We start from the raw sequence: 22336 nt of genomic DNA, 5'->3' as shown, positions 1-22336 counted from the left end.
CCTTGATCAGAGCACGTTTTATATTATAAAGATAAACTAATTGCATTTCACAAGTTTGTAATATGATGCATTTCATTGCTCTTTATTTAGGATTTTCATTCACCAAATTATGATTTCCTTAAATTTCCTCTCCTTTTTCATAGTATATTTTATCTTTAAAACCACACAGTATTCTGCCTCATTTGTACAATAGTATCTTGTATTCAGATAATAAACAGATACTGAAACAAAAGGAAAAAAAATAATATTCTGATTAAGTTTTATGAATTCTCTTCATAGGAAAAACATATACATACATATACCAAAGCACTTCCCCCAATTTTGGGGGTAGCCGACATCAAACAAATGAAAAAAGGTGACCTTTCCTGTCAACGTTCCTCCCAGCCTGACAAGGGACTCAACAGAGTTCGGCTAGTACTGCTAGGGTGCCACAGCCCACCCTCCTCCCGTTATCCACCACAGATGAAGCTTCATAACGCTGAATCCCCTACTGCTGCTACCTCCGAGGTCATCCAAGGCAACCGGAGGAACCAGCACGGCTTACCGGAACTGCGTCACAATCGCTCGCCATTCATTCCTATTTCTAGCACTCTCTCTTGCCTCTCTCACATCTATCCTCCTATCACCCAGAGCTTTCTTCACCATCCATCCACCCAAATCTTAGCCTTCCTCTTGTACTTCTCCCATCAACTCTTGCATTCATCACCTTCTTTAGCAGACAGCCATTTTCCATTCTCTCAACATGGCCAAACCACCTCAACACATTCGTATCCATTCTAGCTGCTAACTCATTTCTTACACCCGTTCTCACCCTCACTACTTCGTTCCTAACCCTATGTACTCGAGATACACCAGCCATACTCCTCAGACACTTCATCTCAAACACATTCAATTTCTGTCTCTCCGTCACTTTCATTCCCCACAACTCCGAAGGTGTAAAATATGGATAGAGGATAAATTAAGTAGCAACTGATAATTCTATTAACTTGTGTATATCTCTCTCACATTTTCTTTCTGCCTATGTAAACACAATCGTTTACAAATTTCTATAAATGAACGCGAAAATAAGTACGCCTAATTAAAAGTACAGTAGTGCTTCAGCATGAGATAATCTCCAGGAAGGTCTAAAATTCTATTTAGTATATTTCTCCCAGGACACTTGGACTCTTGGATTAATGGGGATAAACGGAAAAGGTAATCCTATAATGACTTCAAGAGAAATAAGTACATTAACCCTGGATAGGTACGATGGGTCGTTCGCGACCCCGAGCGTCAAAAAAAAACAGGTTTTTCTCACGTGACTCACCCCCGTGACTGAATTTGTGGGTGATCGACCTGCAGGAGGTGTCTCCCCTACACGCTCTAGTAGTGTCCAGATGTGCATTGCTGTAGCTGTACTCCTTCCCCGATTTCTGAGACGCGTCGGGGTCGTTCGCGACCGAGTTTACCCTTCTAAGGTAGTTTGCATAATTATCAAAGTTATTACGTATTATGAAATTGTCGTAGAATGGTGCAACTTGTATAGGTTATCAGTTGTGGAAAGTCTTGGTGGATTGTTTGGCTACCATGTGCATGATTTTTTTTTTAGTTAAAATGTCGTTCATCACCACGAGGACCATTTTACCGCGAGTGCCCCTTTTTCATTTTTTTTCATTTTTTTGCCAAGTCATTTTTCCGTAAGATATTGCCAAATAGTGTCGTAAAACTTTTGCTTGTTTAGTGTTGGAAAGTGTGTCTAGATGATCTGGCTACCCATGCATGACTTTGTTTTTGTCAGATACGACGTAGTTATTGGTATATTGGGTATTTAACTGCGGTTACCAATTTCTGTTTTTTTTCAATATTTGTAAAAATTACTACGTAGTAAGGAATTGCCGTATATTATTCATTTTTTTTTCATGTTTATGTGTTAGAAAGTGTGCCTTGATGGTTGGGCTAACACGTGCATGTCTTTTTTTTTATCTGAGATGCCGTATATTAGAATGTCGGGCATTTTACCGCGAGTACCCCTTTTTCATTTTTTTTCATTTTTTTGCGAAGTCATTTTTCCGTAAGATATTGCGAAATAGTGTCGTAAAACTTTTGCTTTTTTAGTGTTGGAAAGTGTGTCTAGATGATCTGGCTACCCATGCGTGATTTTGTTTTTGTCAGATACGACGTAGTTATTGGTATATTGGGTATTTAACTGCGGTTGCCAATTTCTGTTTTTTTTTCAATATTTGTAAAAATTTACTACGTAGTAAGGAATTGCCGTATATTATTGATTTTTTTTTCATATTTATGTGTTAGAAAGTGTGCCTTGATGGTTGGGCTAACACGTGCATGTCTTTTTTTTTATCTGAGATGCCGTATATTAGAATGTTGGGCATTTTTCCGCGAGTGCCCCTTTTTATTTGTTTTGCATTTTTTTGCTTAGTCATGTTACCGTAAGGAATTGGCAAGTAATGTCGCAAAACTTATATTTTTATAGTGTTGGAAAGTGTTTCTAGATGATCTGGCTACCCATGCCTATTTTTTTTTTAGCCAGATATGGCGTATATATAAGTATGTGTTCGATTTTCCTGTGATTGCCATTTTTTCGTTTTTTCCCATTTCTTTCAAAATTACTACGTACTAAGGAACTATCACAGAGTAATGATTCATTTATATGTTTATTTGTCGGAAAATGTGCCTTGATGGTTTGCCTAGCACGTGGCTGAAATTTTTTTTTTCTGAAATGCCGTATATTAGAATGGCCATTTTTCCACGAGTGCCCCTTTTTATTTGTTTTGCATTTTTTTGCTTAGTCATGTTACCGTAAGGAATTGGCAAGTAGTGTCGCAAAACTTATATTTTTATAGTGTTGGAAAGTGTTTCTAGATGATCTGGCTACCCTTGCCTATCTTTTTTTTTTTTAGCCAGATATGGCGTATATATAGGTATGTGTTCGATTTTCCTGTGATTGCCATTTTTTCGTTTTTTCCCATTTCTTTCAAAATTACTACGTACTAAGGAACTATCACAGAGTAATGATTCATTTAGATGTTTATTTGTCGGAAAATGTGCCTTGATGGTTTGCCTAGCACGTGGCTGAATTTTTTTTTCTTCTGAAATGCCGTATATTAGAATGTTAGCCATTTTTCCGCGAGTGCCCCTTTTTATTTGTTTTGCATTTTTTCGCTTAGTCATGTTACCGTAAGGAATTGGCAAGTAGTGTCGCAAAACTTATATTTTTATAGTGTTGGAAAGTGTTTCTAGATGATCTGGCTACCCATGCCTATCTTTTTTTAGCCAGATATGGCGTATATATAGGTATGTGTTCGATTTTCCGGTGATTGCCATTTTTTCGTTTTTTCCCAATTCTTTCAAAATTACTACGTACTAAGGAACTATCACAGAGTAATGATTCCTCTAGATGTTTATTTGTCGGAAAATTTTGTTTACTTTTTTTTTGATTGAATATCATCAAATTTTTTTAGCTAAAATATTATATTGTTTTACATTTTTTTTTTTTTTCGATTTTATTTCCCTTCAAAAAATTTTTTTGGGTCAGAATTTCAATTTTATAGTCGTAAAATAATCGACAATTATCCAGCAACCCACCATACAATTTTTATGCATATCCAATAATAATTAGATTAGTAAATAACACCTTGAAATTGACATACCCTTCCTACATTTCAAGTGGCAGATTAGGGAGTCTGAGTCAGTGTGGTTGGCGGCCATTTTGTGGACATATCCGAAGCGTGAGCTGCCCTATCTATATATATTCTTGTTCCCTATAGAATTTGTGATATTTTGGTATATTTTTACCTGCATAAATATCATATTATATATTAAATATATGTATTTTTTTACGAAATTTCTTAGTACTCAAAAAATTACCTTTAGATATGGCCCCTGATATAAATGTAATTTACAAAATAATGAAGATTTTTTTACATATTTCTATTTTAGGATAACATATGTTTATTCCCTAAAAAAATTAGCCACTTCCTATTTTATTTGGGTACCCAAAAAAATTCATGAAATTTGGACAAATTTTTTTGGCCAAAACAAGTTACTCTTTTTTTCTCATTTCAGATCTTCACCTCCATGGGTCTGACTTCATCCAAAATACATCAAGATGTGTCCTAAACATTCAAGAATCAATTCCTAAAAGGATTTGTGTATATATGTATAAACTTTTTTTTTATGAATTTTTATGTCAGGTCTTTTTTTTTCTACTTAATTTTTTAAAATATTTATAATAAATAGTTTTTCTGCAGATGAGTAGTATTTATTTTTACAGTTGTTTTAAGCATTCATTGAAGTTTTTTTTGGCAAAAGAAAAAAGGAGGTTACTGCAAAAACTGATTTTTCAAGAATTTTTTTTGGCGTCGGGGTCGTTCGCGTCCGAGTATACCCTTAAAGGGGTGTCCGAGGAGCGTACCTATCCAGGGTTAACACCGTAGCGGACAAATCACCACTACTTAGTAGCCGATAGAGAATGCCTATCACGTTCCTTCATATGATTATTTCAAGTCAGATTTAATAAATTTATATTATATAAAAAATAAAGAAAGTAAAAAGTACCAAAATTTGGCATTCCCTAAATTAGATGTAGGCTACCAGTTACGTACCAAATTTACTCAAGTACCAAAAATGTAATCATATGGGCCTATCCTGGATGCCCAATCCTCTTGAAGTAAGGAGGCTAGTCCGTAGCGTGTGTGAGCATTTCTCATAGGATTGGAGCATCGCTCCAGTCCTTAAGGACAAACCGTACAGTCAGTCCTCTGCGTGTATGGCTGGCTTTAGTATGGGTTTAACAATAATGCTTTCGTAACTAACTATTATTAAAAAATTGGTACATTTGAAGCTATAAATTTAGATGTTTCTACAGTATGTTAGCATTAGCCTTAGAAAATCAAATAATAGTTCTTCTAGGAGGTTACTGCCTACAGTGCACCTTGTTTGGCACATTTTAGGCAGTACTAAAGGTTCTTTGCAGTTTCTCTTTTTGTCATTGCATCATTCTTTGTTTTAAAATTATTCCCTTTAGCATTCTTTCACCTATCTGTCAAGCTTCTTCAATTTATCTCTTTTCCAGTTTAATTTTTTTTCTTTAGCTCTTGAACTTATCCTTTTTCCAATTTAAGTTTTTCTTTCCATCAAGAAAGAATCCTTTTAAATTTAACTAGTACAAATGTGTCCAAGCTGTCTTTCGTATTTTGTATTAGCAATATTAAGAAAGCTTGCACCTATTTGTGCTCTTATACCCGATTGCATATCTTTGTGTGATGGCACCATATACAAATATGACCATTAATAATGTAAACATCAAGAATGAAATGCTCCTCTGATTCATCTGTATTTTTCCATACATAACATCAACATTAACATTTCTCTATATTTTGTGTTGCCAGAACTTTTTTCCTTTTAAGTAGGCCTTATCATTGCTCTTCCCATGTTATTACATAGTTTGGAAACATTCCAAATATTTGCATGCTGTTAAGCTCACAAGTTCAACATGGTTAACCTAGTGAGAAATAACTTTGCCAATAAAAATGATGAAACACCTGAGCCAGTACCAAAAGTAACAGTAGAAGTAAAGAAAGCCTAAAAATGTGAGAAAAGAGGCAAAGCAGGAGGAGAAGATGGCCCAACAATTAATCTAATAATGGATGGAGGAGATTTCATAGCAGTAAATCTCGCTGAACTTACTGCTCTATACCTTCAGCTTGGAAAAGAATTATCAATATATTATTTCACTGAAAGAGACAAAAAAGAACCTAAAAAATTACCACCCAACAAGTTTACTCTCCGTAATTTAAAAGATCTTTACAAATATCATATTAGGCCAAATAGAAAGATGGCTAAACTTTAATCAACCAAGAGAGAAAGCATGCTTTAAAACTGAGTTTGTTCCAACACAAATACTTACCTCGAACTACTTTCTTAGGAGTTACCTGTAATCTCCTCTCTACCGACCAGAGTTTTGTGTAGTATACCCTACACCCGTTTTCTATGGAGGGCTAACCCGGGAGTGAGAGAACGTGCCCCGAGGGTAGCCTTGAGCTAGGTCGGCGTCAGCTTGGGTCCCGTTAGCCAGTAAGTTCTCTGGTCGCGACGTGATACCATCACGCCGCTCTCGTCTCTTTCGACCCTTTGTGTCCGACTCGTGTGTCCCGCGTGGTTACCGTGTGGTATCTCTGTGCTTATCCCTTGTGTTCTTGAGTGTTCACTGCCCTTCCTTGTGCTTTCCAAGTGTATTCCTTGTTGATTCCCTTCGTTCCTGTGCCTTGTGGTTGTGTGCGATGGAGCAGATCCGCCGTTGTCCTGGGCCTAGAGCCGGAAAGTCGTGTGGAGCGTTCCTTTCCAAGCCCGCAGTAGACCCTCACTCCCTTTGCTCTTCCTGTAGGGGCAGGATGTGCTCGCCATCGGATACGTGCATTGAGTGTGTTAGTTGGAGTGAGATTCAGTGGGTGCGTTACGGCACTAAGAAGAAGAAGTCGTCGAAACGTTCGCCCAGGAAATCTAGCATCTCTTCGCCGTTACCGTCACCCAGTGGACGGTCCGATGGGGCTTCTGTCTCGACTTCCCTTACCCAGAGTAGGGGACGAGGTAAGTCCGTTGTGGGGAAAGAGCTGAGGGCCCTTCCCCAGGAGTCTAATGTGTGTGAAGTGGGGGTTGCTGGGTCTTCTCAGGCTAGTGGGGGGCCTGGTAGTGCTGTGTCTGGGGGTTCTGGAGACTCTGCCCTTGTGCTTGGGGGGGCACGTTTCCTCCGACGACCCCTTGTGGTGTAGTAATGTTGTGCCTGTTTCTTCGCCCGCTTCGTGGGCCTGTGTTTCAGGTTCTTCAGCGGTTGGTGACGCCCAGGGTAAGTTGGAATCCACGGTAAGTGAGCCCTTGGGGTGGAGGCTCCCTAAAACGCCAGGTAGGTCCCCAATGCGGATGGAAGAGGGGCTGGATACCTGGTTCCCTAGTGTAGTGCGCCAAACCTCTTTTCCAGCTCCTCTGACGGCGGTTCCAGAGACCTTCCTACAACCCTCGACCTCTGGTACGCAGCAGGTCGCGAAGCCCTCCGTAGCCCCCGCTTCTGCCCGTCGTTCGGGTGGTACAGTTTCGTCGGGCTCTTCAGATGGTGGGGCTTCGTTCTCTTCAGAAGAGGAAACGAGGAGGAGACATTGGCGACGGAGGGAGCCGTCCAAGAGCAGGCGTTCCCGCTCAAGATCCCGTTCGAGGTTCAGTAGAAAATGGTCCCGCTCTCCACGGAGGAAGTACAGGAGGAGTAGGTCCCCCGATGGTGATTGGGTCTTCGTTCCCCGTAAGTCTGAGTTGCAGCATTCCCCGGACCGGCAGTCCAGGGATTTCTCGCCATGAAGGCCATCCTCCAGACGCAGATATGACCCTCGTAGGGAGAAATGCGAGAAGGCCGCTTCAGGCAGGCGTAAGGTCGCGAAGCTTCCGGTTCACCCTGCCCAGCGGGGGGAACCGTGCTTCCGTACGGGCAGCCTGGCCGAATCAGCACAGCTGGTTCGGCCCTCGGACTTAAAGGAACAGCTCCCTCCGTCGGGTCAGCCCACGGGATCCGCGTCCTCGTCCCCCAGAGAGAATTCACGAACGGTAGTCCTCGCCGGCACGGCGATGCCAGTTCTGACCCTCGAACCTGGTGCAGAGGTTCCCGCCGGGGAAGACCGGTACCACCGCAGGGGAGTGCCTGTTGTTCCAGAACCGAAGCGCCCGGTGGGAGTGCCCGGTGACCCGGCTCCTCGGGATCAGGCGGAAGGTACTGCTGACGGTAGAGAAGGTTCCCCGACCGAGGACTCGGCCTATCGGAAGGTTATAGGCCTGATTCGAAGGCATCATCGGATTGAGGAACCGGTCCCAACCGATGAGGACTACTGGAGGTCCAGCCTGACCCGCTTGATGCAGGCACCCGTCCAACAGAAAACCTCCCTGGCCCTGCCTGTGGCCCGAGATCTCGTCCTGGGACGGGCTCATGTTGATAGAGTTGTGGCAAGCAATGCCGAAGCTCCCAAAACGCAGAGCTCCTCGAAGTTGCTCCAAGGGCTCAAGACACAGAGTAGGTTCTATGTGCCAGAGGGACAACGACCGGGAGCCTGCAAGGTGGAGCCTGCCCTCGATGTTCTGGGACAGGGTGCCCCGGAGGACAGAGCCTCTTCAGCCCCGATTTGCTTTTCGCAGTCGGAGGCTGCGATGATGGAGGAGATGTCGAAAGACTTGGTGCACGTCTCCTCTTGGTTGGACTGGTGGGCTTCCACACTGGTAGGTGTTCAAGCCACATATGACTTAACGGACCCGGAGCAGCAAAACCTCCTGAGGGAACTTATCATCTCCGGGGGCAAGACCCTGAAGTTCCTAACGTATCAGTCCCTTGCCCTGTCAGCGAATTGGGTTCTTCGCAAAAGGGACACTATTCTGGCGAAGATTTCCCGGAAGGTCCCAGACAGGGAGGCGAGGGCCATGAGGAGCCTTCCTGTGTGGGGTGACTCCTTGTTCCCCTTGAAAGAGCTAGAAGAGATTATGGAGAAGGTGGCTAAACGAAAGGAAGTGAACGCTCCCAGGCCTCAACCGGTAAGGAGGCCCCCCTACAAGAGATCAGCATCAGACGGGCCCTCTACTTCTCAGGCCCCGCATTAACCTGACGAGGAGAGAAGCCCCTTCTTCCTCGTGGGCTTCAGCGCCACAGCCCCCCCCCCCCCCCCCCCCCCCCCCCCCCCCCGTAGAGGAGCTCCAGCAGCGTCTGCCTCGTTTAGAACAGGGTATTCTGCCTCCAGGAGAGGCCGTTCAGGCCGCTCCTCCAGGAGGAGGTAGAGTGGGAGGCCCCCTACTCCTGCCCAAGCCTCAGGTTGGGGGATGCCTCAGACTACATTGGCAAGCATGGAAGGCTCACGGAGCAGAGCCCTGGACAGTATCCGTACTGAAGGAGGGGTACAGGCTACCGTTCTTAACGGAACCCCCGCCTTTAATTCCGGCCAGCCTGTCGGAGTGGCTGGCACCCAAGGACCCGTTGAAGAGGGCGGCCCTTCAAGAAGAGGTGTCTACGATGTTGGGGAAGGGCACCATGGAGGAGGTCCTGCACCCAGGACCAGGTTTCTACAGCCGACTGTTCCCGGTAGAAAAGGCGACGGGGGGGTGGAGACCGGTGATAGACCTGTCAGCTCTCAACAAGTTTGTGCGAAAGACAGATTTCAAAATGGACACTCCAAAGTCGGTCTTGCTGTCCTTGAGGGAGAAAGACTACATGATGACCATAGACCTCATGGACGCATACTTCCAAATCCCGGTCCACCCCTCAAGCCGGAAGTTTCTCCGGGTGAAATGGGGTACCCAGATCCTGCAATTCAAGACCCTCTGCTTCGGGTTGTCGACAGCTCCCCAGGTATTCACGAGAGTCTTCACGACAGTCTCGGTGTGGGCTCACGAGCGAGGCATTCGCCTCATCCGGTACCTGGACGACTGGTTGCTTCTTTCCTCCTCAAAGGACGTTTTGAAGGAGCAGGGTATAAAACTTCTCCAGTTTTACAAGGGTCTGGGTATCATGATCAACCCAGAAAAATCGAACCTATCTCCCTCCACCAGAATGACCTATTTGGGGATGACACTGGATTCCCTACTAGTGAAAGCTTTTCCGTCAGAGGAGCGGGTAAGCAATCTTATGAAGATCCTTCTCCCTTTTCTGTCGGGGCAACCCAGGAGGGCGAAGGACTGGCAAAGGCTAATAGGTCATCTGGTGTCGTTGGAGAAACTGGTTCCCCAGGGGAGACTCAGACTCAGGGCCGTCCAATGGAACCTGAAGAACTTCTGGAACCAACTGGACTCGCCCCAGAAATTAATTCCAGTCCTGCCAAACACAATACCCTCCCTGGAATGGTGGCATTGCCGGTCGAACACGCTCAAGGGGATGCCCTTCGCGACCGAACCTCCCGAGTTGCTCCTATTCACAGACGCCTCCAACCAGGGATGGGGAGCCCATCTCCTCAACGGAACGGCGAGAGGAACCTGGATGGACGGGGAGAAAGGCCTACACATCAACGTCCTAGAGTTGAAGGCAGTCCAGAAAGCTTGCCTGCACTTCATCGATCTACTAAGGGGAAACACTGTGGCGTTGATGTGCGACAACGCCACAGTGGTAGCGTACATAAAGAAGCAAGGAGGCCTAAAATCAAGGGAGTTGTGCGATCTCGCCCTAGAGATCTTAGATTGGGCGGAAGCGAACCAGATAGTGTTATTGGCAAGGTTCATCCCCGGGAAAAAGAACGTCCTAGCCGACGGTCTCAGCAGGATGGGTCAGATAGTAGGAACAGAATGGTCCCTCCTCCCAGAAGTAGCCAGGCTCATCATTCAACGGTGGGGTTCCCCGGTGATGGACCTCTTTGCAACCAAGCTGAACGCACAACTCCCCATGTATTGTTCTCCTGTCCCAGACCCAAAGGCAGCCTTGGAGGATGCCTTTCAGCACAAGTGGGACAACCTAGACGTGTACGCTTTTCCCCCCTTCACGTTGATCAGGCAAGTGCTCAACAGAGTAAGGGCTGCCCGGAACTTAAGGATGACTTTGGTAGCGCCCTGGTGGCCGGAGAGAGAGTGGTTCGCAGACCTAAATAGACCTGACAAGCCATCCTCCGTGGCCACTCCCCGACAGGCCAGATCTTCTACAACAGCCACACTTTCTCAGGTTCCACGACAACCCACAGTCTCTACGCCTTCACGCCTGGAGACTATCGAGCGCCTCCTGAGGAAGGGAGGATATTCGTCAGGAACGGCTAAGAGGATGTCGCGATACCTGAGAAGGTCGTCGGCAGCGGTCTACCAAGCGAAATGGGCCTCTTTCACGAAGTGGTGCTCTTCGAAGAGCATCAAACCCCTCAAAGCCTCAGTCCCAGATATCGCAGACTTTCTAGTATATCTCAGAGACGAGATAGGGATGTCAATCCCAGCTATAAAAGGAGTACGAGCAGCCTTGGGTCAAGTCTTCCTTCTGAAGGGCATCGACCTGGGCTCCTCTAGACACATCTCTATGCTTGTCAGGAGTTTTGAACAGTCCTGCCCCCCCTCAAACTGTTAGGGTGCCTCAGTGGGACTTAGCTAGGGTCCTGAAGATGTTAAGTAGCCCCCCGTTCGAACCAATGAAGGATATTGTAGACAGGGATCTTACTCTCAAGACGGTCTTTTTGTTGGCCTTGGCCTCTGCGAAAAGGGTAGGCGAGATCCATGGGCTGTCTTATGACGTCTCTCATTCGAAGGGGTGGAGAGAGATCTTTTTCAAGTTCGTCCCTTCGTTCGTGGCGAAAACCCAGAACCCAGCAGTCTGGGATCCTAAATTCGAGGGGTTCTCTCTGCCAGCTATTCCTAGGACTGGGAATCCTGAGGATTTGAGGTTATGCCCTGTCCGTGCCATTAGGAAATACCTTGAGAGGACTGCACATCTCCAGCCAGGCATCAAGAGCCTTTTCGTCTCCACAGGTGTTACAAAGAAGCAGGTATTGAAGAATACCATATCCTTTTGGTTGAGACAAGTTATTGCCAGGGCTTACAAGGAGGAGGGACTAGCCTTGCCAGGTACTCCCAAGCCCCATGACATCAGAGGTCTGAGCACTTCCTTAGCCTTTGAGAAGAACATGGCAGTGGGCCAGATCCTTCGGGTGGGCACCTGCTCGAACCAGTCGACCTTTACTGCCCATTACCTCAAGGATTACTCAAGAAGGTCCTTAGACGGGTTCTCCATTGGGACAGTCATCTCCGCGCTCCAAGTGATTTAACGGTGAAGCCCCAGGCACAATCGTGGATAGCAAAACCAGGAGACACAGGTTCGTTCCTTTTCACCCTAATCCCCGTTTCCTATCCCTATCGGAGATAACCACACTTATGTAACCAATGAAGAACACGTCTCTGCAACTTTGTTACTGGACTCAACATCAGAAGATTTTTCAAAGGGTGAGTACTTAGACACTAACGTGAGCTCTTTGTGTAGTTTACCCTACCGTTCGTTTCCCAGTTTTAAGAACCTAGTTCATATCTAGGATTCTTGGTGTCCGCTTTGCTGGGTCTGAAGGCCAGGAAGCCACTCCCACCTCCTAAAGTGTAAGTCTCCTAAGAAAGTAGTTCGAGGTAAGTATTTGTGTTGGAACAAATCAAAAATTTTAAGCAATTTTTATTTTTCCTAACATACTTACCGAGAACTACTTTCTGGTAATGGCCCTCCCTCCCTTCCCCGAGTGCCTTTCTGCCCTTGCAGGGACTTTTTGCAACATCCGAGGAACTTACTGGCTAACGGGACCCAAGCTGACGCCGACCTAGCTCAAGGCTACCCTCGGGGCACGTTCTCTCACTCCCGGGTTAGCCTTCCATAGAAAACGGGTGTAGGGTATACTACACAAAACTCTGGTCGGTAGAGAGGAGATTACAGGTAACTCCTAAGAAAGTAGTTCTTGGTAAGTATGTTAGGAAAAATAAAAATTACTTAAAATTTTTGATATTCAACAACTGACCATATCCCTTTAATTAACCAGCTAATGGAAAAATCAACAAAGTATGACAAACCACTGTATATGGCATTTATAGACTATGAGAAGACTTTTGATTCTGTCAGAACATCAGTAGTAATGAAAGCCCTTCAAAAACAAGGAATAGAAGATTCTTATATTAGAACACTTGAAGATATCTATACAGGAAGTACAGCTATCCTAAAACTACGTAAAGATGATGAGAAAATTCCAATTGAGAAAGGAGTTAGACTGGGAGACGCCATCTCTTCTAAATTATTCAGAGCATGCCTAGAAGTAGTTTCTAGGAATTTAGATATTAATGGGGAATACCTTAACAAATTAAGATTTGCAGATGACATAGTTGCGTTTAGTGAATCATGGGAGAAATTACAAAAGATGATAGAAGATTTCAATAGAGAAAGCAGAAATGTAGAACTGGTAATGATTGTGAGTAAAACTAAGATAATGGTCAATGAAAATGCAACTTGTGGATGAGCCTCTGGAGATTGTTAATGAATATACGTACTTAGGACAGGCACTAAGTATTTCCCCAGGACACTTGAAAGAAATGAAAAGAAGGATAAGCATGGGATGCAGAGCATTTGGTAAACAGAATGAGATTATGAGAAGTTAAATGCTACTTTGTCTAAAAAGAGATGCATTTAATGACATGGTCCTACCAGTATTAAATTATGCATCAGAAACTTGGAGCCTTACTAAAGAATTAGAACATAAGCTAGTTACAACTCAAAGAGCTATGAAAAGAATAATAATGGGAGTAACATTGATAGACAGAAAAAAGAGCAACATGGATACAAGACCAAACTAAAGTATAGGATATTCTAACAACATTTAAGAAAAAGAAATGAACATAGGCAGCACATATAATTAAAATGACAGGCAATAGATGGGCATAAAGAATGACAGGATGGGTCCCTAGAGATTGTAAAAGAAGCAGGGTAAGAAAGAGAAGATGATGGATTGACGAACTAAGAATTTTGCAGGTGTGGACAGACACAAGAAGTATTTATTCTGCAGTGGACTAGTGCGTATATATATATATATACAATTATTATTATTATTAGAGGACGACAAATTCAATGACAATGATTATTGTATTCATAATAATAATAATGATAATAATAATCTCTCTCTCTTATTAATATCATTATTACTATTATAATTGACTTCGACAACATCGGTTGTCGTCGTCGATAATACAGTAATAATATTATTATTGAAATTATTAAAAATCTAAAAATTTATTATTAATTATTATTACCATTATTATTATAAAGATAAAAATAATAAGAATATATTATAAAAATAATATTGAAAATAATAATATTAATGATTAATAATAATAATAATAATAAATTATTATCATTATTATTATATGACGATAATAAAAAAATAATGAGAGAGAGAGAGAGAGAGAGAGAATATATATGAATTATTATTAGAGGACAAATTTAACGACAATGATTATTATTATTATAATAATGTAATAATAATAATCCCTCTCTTATTATTAATATTATTATTATTATTATTATTATTATTATTATTATTATTGACTTCGACGACATCGGTCGTCGTCACCATCGATAATACAGTAATAGTAATATCATTATTATTATTGAAATTATTAGAATATTTAAAATTTATTATTACTAGTTATTATTACTATTATTATTATATTGATGAAAATAAGAATATTATACTATAATAATATTATTAATTAATCATAAATAATGATGATGATAATAATAATAATAAATTATTATTATTATTATTATTAAAAGCTTTTTTCGTTGTTGAACTTCGACAACAAAAACTTCGATGATATTATTATCATTATTATTATTATTTTTTTATTATTATTATTATTATTATTATACAATAACAATAATAATATAGCAATAAAAGAGAGATTATTATTATTATTATTATTATTATTATTAATAATATTTCTATTATATATATATATATATATATATATATATATATATATGTGTGTGTGTGTGTGTGTGTGTGTGTATGTATATATATATACAAATACATACTTACATACATACATACATACAAAGTTTCTTGCTTAAACCATCAGTTTTCATTAGCACTTAAGGTCTCATTCCCTACAGGGTGTAGGCCGTTACACAAATCTGACATACAAACAGACAATTAAATGGCTGAATGTACTATTATTATTATTATTAATTGCTAAGCTACAACCCTAGTTGGAAAAGCAGGATACTATAACCCCAGGGGCTCCAACAGGGAAAATAGCCATAGTGAGGAAAGGAAACAAGGAAAAATAAAATATTTTAAGAACAGTAACATTAAAATAAACATCTTTTATATAAACTATAAAAAAAAACTTTAACAAAACAAGAGGAAGAGAAATAGAATAGACTAGTATGCCCGAGTGTACCCTCAAGTAAGAGATCTCTAACCCAAGACAGTGGAAGACCATGGTACAGTGGCTATGGCACTACCCAAGACTAGAGAACGATGGTTTGATTTTGGAGTGTCCTTCTCCTAGAAGAGCTGCTTACCATAGCTAAAGAGTATCCCCTTGGGAGAAGAAGAATTGTTTGGTAAACTCAGTGTTGCCAGGTGTATGAGGACAGAGGAGAATATTTAAAGAATAGGCCAGACTATTCGGTGTGTGTGTGTGTGTGTGTGAGCAAAGGGAAAATTAACCGTAACCAGAGAGAAGGATCATTGTAGTACAGTCTGGCCAGTCGAAGGAAACTAAATGCAGTAAACAAGTTACACAATAGTAAATCATTATTGGAATTATAAATATTTTATTACTAAAATACCCCTAAGATCAGTATTACATCCCCCGCCTATCTAGAAATTGTCGCAATACCCAATACAATGAATGAAATAATTCAATACACTTTACATATTTCACTATAGTACCCAGTCCAGTACTGTATCATATAAAATAATTGGAGTTATGATGATAAATCAACGGGAGAAATGTACATAGAAAACTGATTATTAATTTATCCTTCCCCTCCTAAAAATTACAGGAACAAATTTAGTCCAAAACAGTTAATAAAAAAAAATATTTTGTAACAATTTCCTTATACATTGAGTATTTTGACTTAAATCTTTATACTTGGACATTACATTAACAGTATATCTTACAAAGCAGTTTTCATAGCATTTTTTATATAGCCTTGCCTGATTTCTATTAACCTTTTATGTATCCCAATGTTGGAATTAAGATAAAGACAAATATTAATATACTAACAAAAAAAAACTTTAGCAAAATAGAAAAAACAAACTTAGATGGCTAATCAGTTGAGAGATTTAAAAGATAAGATCTTTTTTTCAAGTCTCAAGAGTCTGTCTGGAGTCAAGACTCACTTTGGCATTCAGCAATTTGCTGGCAAGCAATACTAATTTCTTCCTGAAATGGCGTTAAAGCGAGATGACAAATCTCCAGATACAGACACATCACTTTCAATCTGTCGATAACCTCTCAAAGAAGCTGGTATTTTCAGGTTATTGATACTCTATGATGCAGCCCAGAGACTAAATCTGTGAATTGAGAAGAAATCAGCAAGTGAGTTAGGAGGGGACTGTTTGAGAATGCCCAACAAAGCTGCCAAGTCAATATTAGTTAAACCCAACTGTGCCACCTCAACCTCGATCTCTGACCTGTATTTCAGGCTTCCATCAGAATTAGAAAGGGGTAAAACAAGAGGAAGCTCAGCAGTGGTGAATGATTCTCTAACCGTGTTTATTTCTGGCCAGAAGTAAGATGAGGTCTCGACTAGATAACTCAAGATTGAATGAGGCAGGTCATGAACTGGACCTCTGGACCTAGTTGGGGGGGGCGGACTAAATCCACAAGAAACAGAACCCTTGGCCAACAGTTGGTCTTCAAAGTCGGGTGGCAAAAATCCCGAAATGTCAGAATCATTATGATGGGAAACTGCCATGAGAAACAGGGCTTTATACACTGGCAGGTCTTGAAAGGTCTTGCTTGGAACTTGGAACTAACAATAAGTCCTTCTGCAAGTAGAATGCTGAAGACTTTCCAGAATTCCCAACTCTCTGAGGAATAAAATAACATCTTCCTCCAGGAAAGAGGAGGCTAAGAGGTGCTGGAATTTAGCATAGAAGAGTGCATCACTAATTCTGGAGTCAAAATAGTTGTATCTACTTCTGTGTAACTTTTATCCCACAGTTTTAACACAATATAATCCCAATTTACCTCAGGATTTAATGCAGAGCTCAGGTCAAGTTCTTCAGGTGGATATAATTAAGCATTCAGTGTTTTCCCTCTCATAAGTTGTGGCTGACTTGAGGATGGATTTGGGCTGAGGAAAATATTTTGGAGACTGTAACTTTTCCTTTGCCATCAGGAATTGCTGCATCCTTGAGACAAAAGATATGCAACAAGATCAACAATACCGAATGAGGTACTATCACAACTAGAATCAGAACTAGCTGAATTATGAGATGGAGTTGGACTAGTATCAACAAGTCCTAAACTATCTTGAGTCGCGGTTATGGGACCAGAACCCTTTGGGTATTAAAGGAAGTGTCTCTTGAGATAGTCTGGAGACTCCAGCCATTCTTTTAGTTGAATATGGTGAGCCTTCACTAGCTCACCATCAGTCAGTCTCCTCTGCTCACATGTGACTTATTTTTGTGGACCTTGCTAACACGGAATACTCTTTCAAACCCAACAAGTGCACCATGTTTAGAACCAGAGAATCCTCCTTGTACGGTTTGTACTGAGGATGACCTTCAGCCCATGGGTCTCATTTCTGATGAAAGCAATGGGATACTGTCAACATTGTGAGAAGCCTTCAGTATATTCTCAGTTGGAGTACAACCGATCAGTGTGGTGGGAATGATTGTAACTGAAAACTGCTCTAGGCAAGAGTTGGTTCCATTTCCGGGATTTCCCTAGAAATAATCATTACTAGAGAGTTTATACCGAGTTGTTTTCACATGACAACTTTGTATTGTTCCAACAATTCAGTAAATTCCTTAGAAATGAACTTGGGTATGTCATCGGTCAATATTCTGGAGCGTGACACAGAATAATTGGAAAAACTCTTCTTCAAGTGCTTGAAATATCGTGCTGCTTTTATTTCATAATGGGTACTGCTGTCACCAACTTGGAATAATTGTTGACTACTATCAGACACCCAATGAAACCAATACTGGTTGTAGGGAAACTTACAAACTCCTTACCAACCTATTCAAAGAGATGCAGTCACTGTTATCAAGGTTGGCGGTGCAACAACCTCCCATGAGAAATTACAGATGATTTCCCAACATTTTCTGCACATATCCTTGATTACACCAATCAAGAAATTGTGCCAAATGAGTCGACAGAGCATCACAGTCCTTTTTCCTATTCTCCAGTGAGCATTTTGCGGGTGTGTCCATGCAGCCAGGACCATTAGGACAGTGTAGGTGACTACAGGGGCTACAGAGCCTTCTGTGTTCTGTATAACTAGCTGACCCTGGTGCATCTTCAGGTCATCTTGGGGACCGTCCGCTTTATCTTGTATTTTTTATTCAATTCAAAATACTGTACATAATTTCCATATGTTTTAGATATATATTTAATACCTTCATCATACAAAACTTTCAAGTCATTTGAGCAAAAACTTAGATTTATAGGTAAAAATCATTATTTTGAAAATAATTTAGTTAGCAATTTCTCCACTAATATTGCACCAATTATATTAAAAATCATACCATAAAATATACTTTATGAACCAAATAATTGTGTCACAGAATTTTTATTTTCCTATTTTCTTTTCTGATGATTTTTTTTTTTGTCTAGACATAAAAAAAAATTGAGAAATAAAAGAAAAAGGAAAATCAAAATTCTGTCACAGAATTGTGGGATTTTTATTCCTATTTCCAACTATATCTTTCTCTCAAAAATTGAACAATAAATAACCAAGAAATGGCTACTGACATGGGAATAAGTATGTTTTTGAGTTTTGAGCTCTCAAAAATTTGCTATGGAAATTTTTGTTTTTTCCTTAGAAAAATCAAAATAACATTATTATAACCTTACTTTGTACAGTTCATTATTATATCAAGGCTCCTTAAATGAGGTATTGAAGCCCTAAGTGTACTAATACACTTAGTGTAAGGGTGTCATGAGTTGCCAGCTGCCTCTCATTGTTGCCAGAGTTTTTGTTAGAATGTTCCAGCTTTGTACTCCTTTTTTTTATGTTTCCCTCTCTTCTTGGTTCTTTTTTTTTTTTTTGTTCTTTGCTTACTACTTGTTCTTTCTTTGACCTTCGGTAACTTAACACTGCCATGAAGTTCACTAGGATTCTGTAAGAATACAAAGTACATACGAAATGCAAGTAAACAAACACACGTTTGTCATACCTCTCATACATCTTTGGAGTCACTGGTTGGTCTTCTCATAGATCGCCTACCCTCTCCTAAGACCTTCCATCTCTGCCAGACATACAAGATTTCGAAACATGCTTGAAAATATAACTGTATATATGCAATAATAAACTTGCAAGGACACCCCTGTCAAACTCGGTTATGTAGACGACGCAATTAGGATGATGTCATCATTTAAAGACTGTTTTTTTATCATTTGTAAAAATAATTGGCTGAAACTTCTGGAGAGCATGTACGACATGTTTCTGCATATGTAGAGACAATAACCTGATTTTCAATTTTTTCAAGTTGTTAATTTATCCACCGTAGAGGCTGGTCCCCTTAACATCTATATGGCTGATAGGAGCATGGAACTTGAGATGCAGGAACTCTGGAGTAGATTATCTTAACGAAAGATTGAATCTGTCGGTAATCTTCCTGGATCCTAGACACTCGACTGAAGGATGAGAGCATTTCTTGAAAACACTTCATTGTCAGGTTCTGGGTCAGTCACCTTGACAGTGGGTTCAACAGGCAGTAGTGAAACTGAGAATACTTTGTGAGACAAATGTAGAACAGCAGTGATGTAATGCACATAACTGTCCAGGGGGGGGGGGGATTTTGAATCCAGGATCAGGTAGGCTGCACAATAGATTTTGGCCAAGGAAGAAAACAAAAGTTAATATCTGTGACAGCCACCACCTCATACCTAAATGGCTGTAGTTTCCATAGGGAGGAATACTTTACACCTAACTGGACGTAGCCTAGAATACTGGTGCAGACAACAATCAGCCTCTCTAACTGTTCTCTGGACAGCACCAGGTACACTATGCCAAGTCAGCAAAGTACAGTCTCACTGACAAAGGAAGCATGTGCTCTTGTATCAATAGGAGAACAATATGATGGTGCCCTTTAATGTTACTAGACCTACCGCCAATTGTTGAGTTGACAATGTTGCACACATATCGAGGCTCATGGCCGAAAGGCATAACATATTTTATGATACCTCCCAAGGGGTACATCTTTGTAACAGCACCTACCGAGGGATAGATAAATTGTAACTTCACCTCTTAAGAGATAGTGATGTACTCTATTTAATTTGAGAATTAAACTTTTATTATAAAATGTGGTTATTAACTAACTACAAGGAACCCAATGTTGTATTTAGGCCTTTCTTACACTCAGACTCAAAGGGGAATAAAAACATGTTTTAAAAATTACCACAGTAAAGTAAACCTGTGATGAGCTAGTGGCTGAGCTTGCAATCAAATGGAAATCACTGTCATCCAGAGTGATCATATGATGCAACCGACCAGCAAAGCTGATACATCATTATTCAACAATAAAATTTAAGAGCATCTATGATATGAAACACCATCTCTGAAATGAAAATTATATTATTTAACAGCACTTACTTTAGCGAGAGGATGGATTAAGTTACCAACTCCATCTTCTACCTTGCAATCTAGATATTGTATAGACCTACTATGCATGTGGAAATACAAAGGTTAAACTGCAGGAGAACTAAAGTCATTCAAAACTTTGAGACTCGTACAGGAGGAATTTTACTCTGCAAGATGCAGTGAACATTCAGAACCCTTACTGAAGGAACACTAATGTAATTATGACCACTAGACCTGACTGTAGAAACTAGGTTAGTGTAAGCAATGAGGCACGCTAGCCATATTCACCACTCACAAGGGAATGCTCGCTGGTCTTCTGAGAATAACAAATGAAGTAAAATAAGTTAAAAACCAAATAGGATCATCATTTACTTGACTGGTAAGTATTGGAATGCCACGTTGTTATAAATTTCGGAAAAACTTTTCTCCATGTGATTCCCCCTTGACCTTGCTTTCATCTGCTGTTATAAGAAATGAATACCAGTCATCCTATTTACAACATAAAAGTTTTACCATTACGCAGTATAATATGCGCAGTATGTATATACATATCTTGAAAAATATTTCCTGATAGAGACCATGAACTTCCTTACTCCTCACAACAGTTATTTAAAAACCAGTGCTTTCCCTGTGCAGAAATGGTAACCAACCAAGCAGCTAAGCTAATTTAAAATGCAATAAACACTAATCACAATTTGAAAGGGGGACGTGTGAAACTCCTAGTATGCTACTTACCACTAACTGCTAGATCGTATCATTGCTTTAGTGGGATCATATATCTTTCGAAAGGAAAGAAAATGGGAAAAATTTTATCAAAATGTTGGGAATGAATGTCAAAAAAAAAAAAAAAAAAGATTCTGGAGAAGCAGCCACAGTATGAACATCAGGAGAATTTTATGGAAATAAACTGCATATCCCTAATGTGCCGAGATGGTAGTCTGGATTTTACATCCGACCTTGATGAAGTAAGCGCCCTTTAACTAACTTGTAACACTTTGTGGATAGCATGGCAAATTGTATGATTCCCTTACCAAAAATTATTTTCTTTTTAAATTAATCCAAAAGATTTCCTAATATGGTTTGATTGCAGCATTTTTTAATGGCTGTGTGGATTGTTTGCTTGTATCTTAGCCACTAGCTCATCACAAGTTTCTCTCTTACACGGGGTAAAGGTTGGGATTAGTACTTCACTTGCATAAACAAGTCTCGTAAACAAATAATTACGGGAAAGTAAATAATTAGAAAACAGGCTAGTAGGTTTGAAAATAGATTATTAAAAAGACAAGAATGAGATTAGACTTTCTAAAGGAAAAGATGAGATTAGACTTTCTGACATTATTTAATTCTATCTGAATAAGTTACGTATGGTACAGCATGTAGTTTATTTTGGGTAAGATCTGTCTATGGTTTTCCCACGTTCAAAGTTAGGCGTACAGTAATTCAATATTCCATTTAGTGTTAGAGCCTTCTACCCCGATAGATAGATCTATTGCCAGTCTAGCGCTGGATTATGATCTCTTCTCTTTCCTTGAACCCATCAGCTCAGTTCATTGGAGAAAATCGAACATGGAAAAAAATGGTCGCTCTCATGTTTTGAATACCATGGAAGGTAAATGCCCTATTGCAAGATTAATCAGAGCTAGATTTTTATTTTTTAACTTTTCTACTTGTTGACCTGGTTCAGCAGGTGATTTTTTTTTTCCCACGAAGAGAATGGTTCACAGTTCTGTGGCCTGTTATCAGATTGTTTGAGAAGGTCATTATGCAGACCATCCCTTCCGACAACCCACAACCCATTTTGAATAATGCTATAAATCTATATGAGCTACATCTTACTGAATGGTGTCCTAGGTCAGTATTCTTAGAAACAAATGATTTTTCAAGGTCCTGTTGGTTGGCTATCATTAATCCCAATAGACAGTTTACTGATATTTATCAAAAACAATTTAAGGTTATTTTGATAGGTGTAAATCGACAAATTTATCAGTTGCTGGAACTAGTTATGATAATGTTTTCAACATTTTACATTACTTTTATATGATCAGCCAACTTCATTTTTAGCCA

The 22336-nt window shown here is 40.4% G+C and overlaps 1 protein-coding gene across 1 annotated transcript in view; it reads left to right on the top strand.

The window, feature by feature from the left end:
* Nucleotides 1-22336, top strand: part of LOC137615270 (protein mono-ADP-ribosyltransferase PARP3-like) — a 352885-nt gene that overhangs the window by 291632 nt on the left and 38917 nt on the right. The window lies entirely within an intron of this gene.

This window comes from Palaemon carinicauda, chromosome 21, assembly GCF_036898095.1.
Source record: "Palaemon carinicauda isolate YSFRI2023 chromosome 21, ASM3689809v2, whole genome shotgun sequence".
Lineage (NCBI taxonomy): Eukaryota > Metazoa > Arthropoda > Malacostraca > Decapoda > Palaemonidae > Palaemon > Palaemon carinicauda.
The sequence above is the reverse complement of the archived record's forward strand: the minus strand, read 5'-3'. Positions and strand labels throughout refer to the sequence as shown.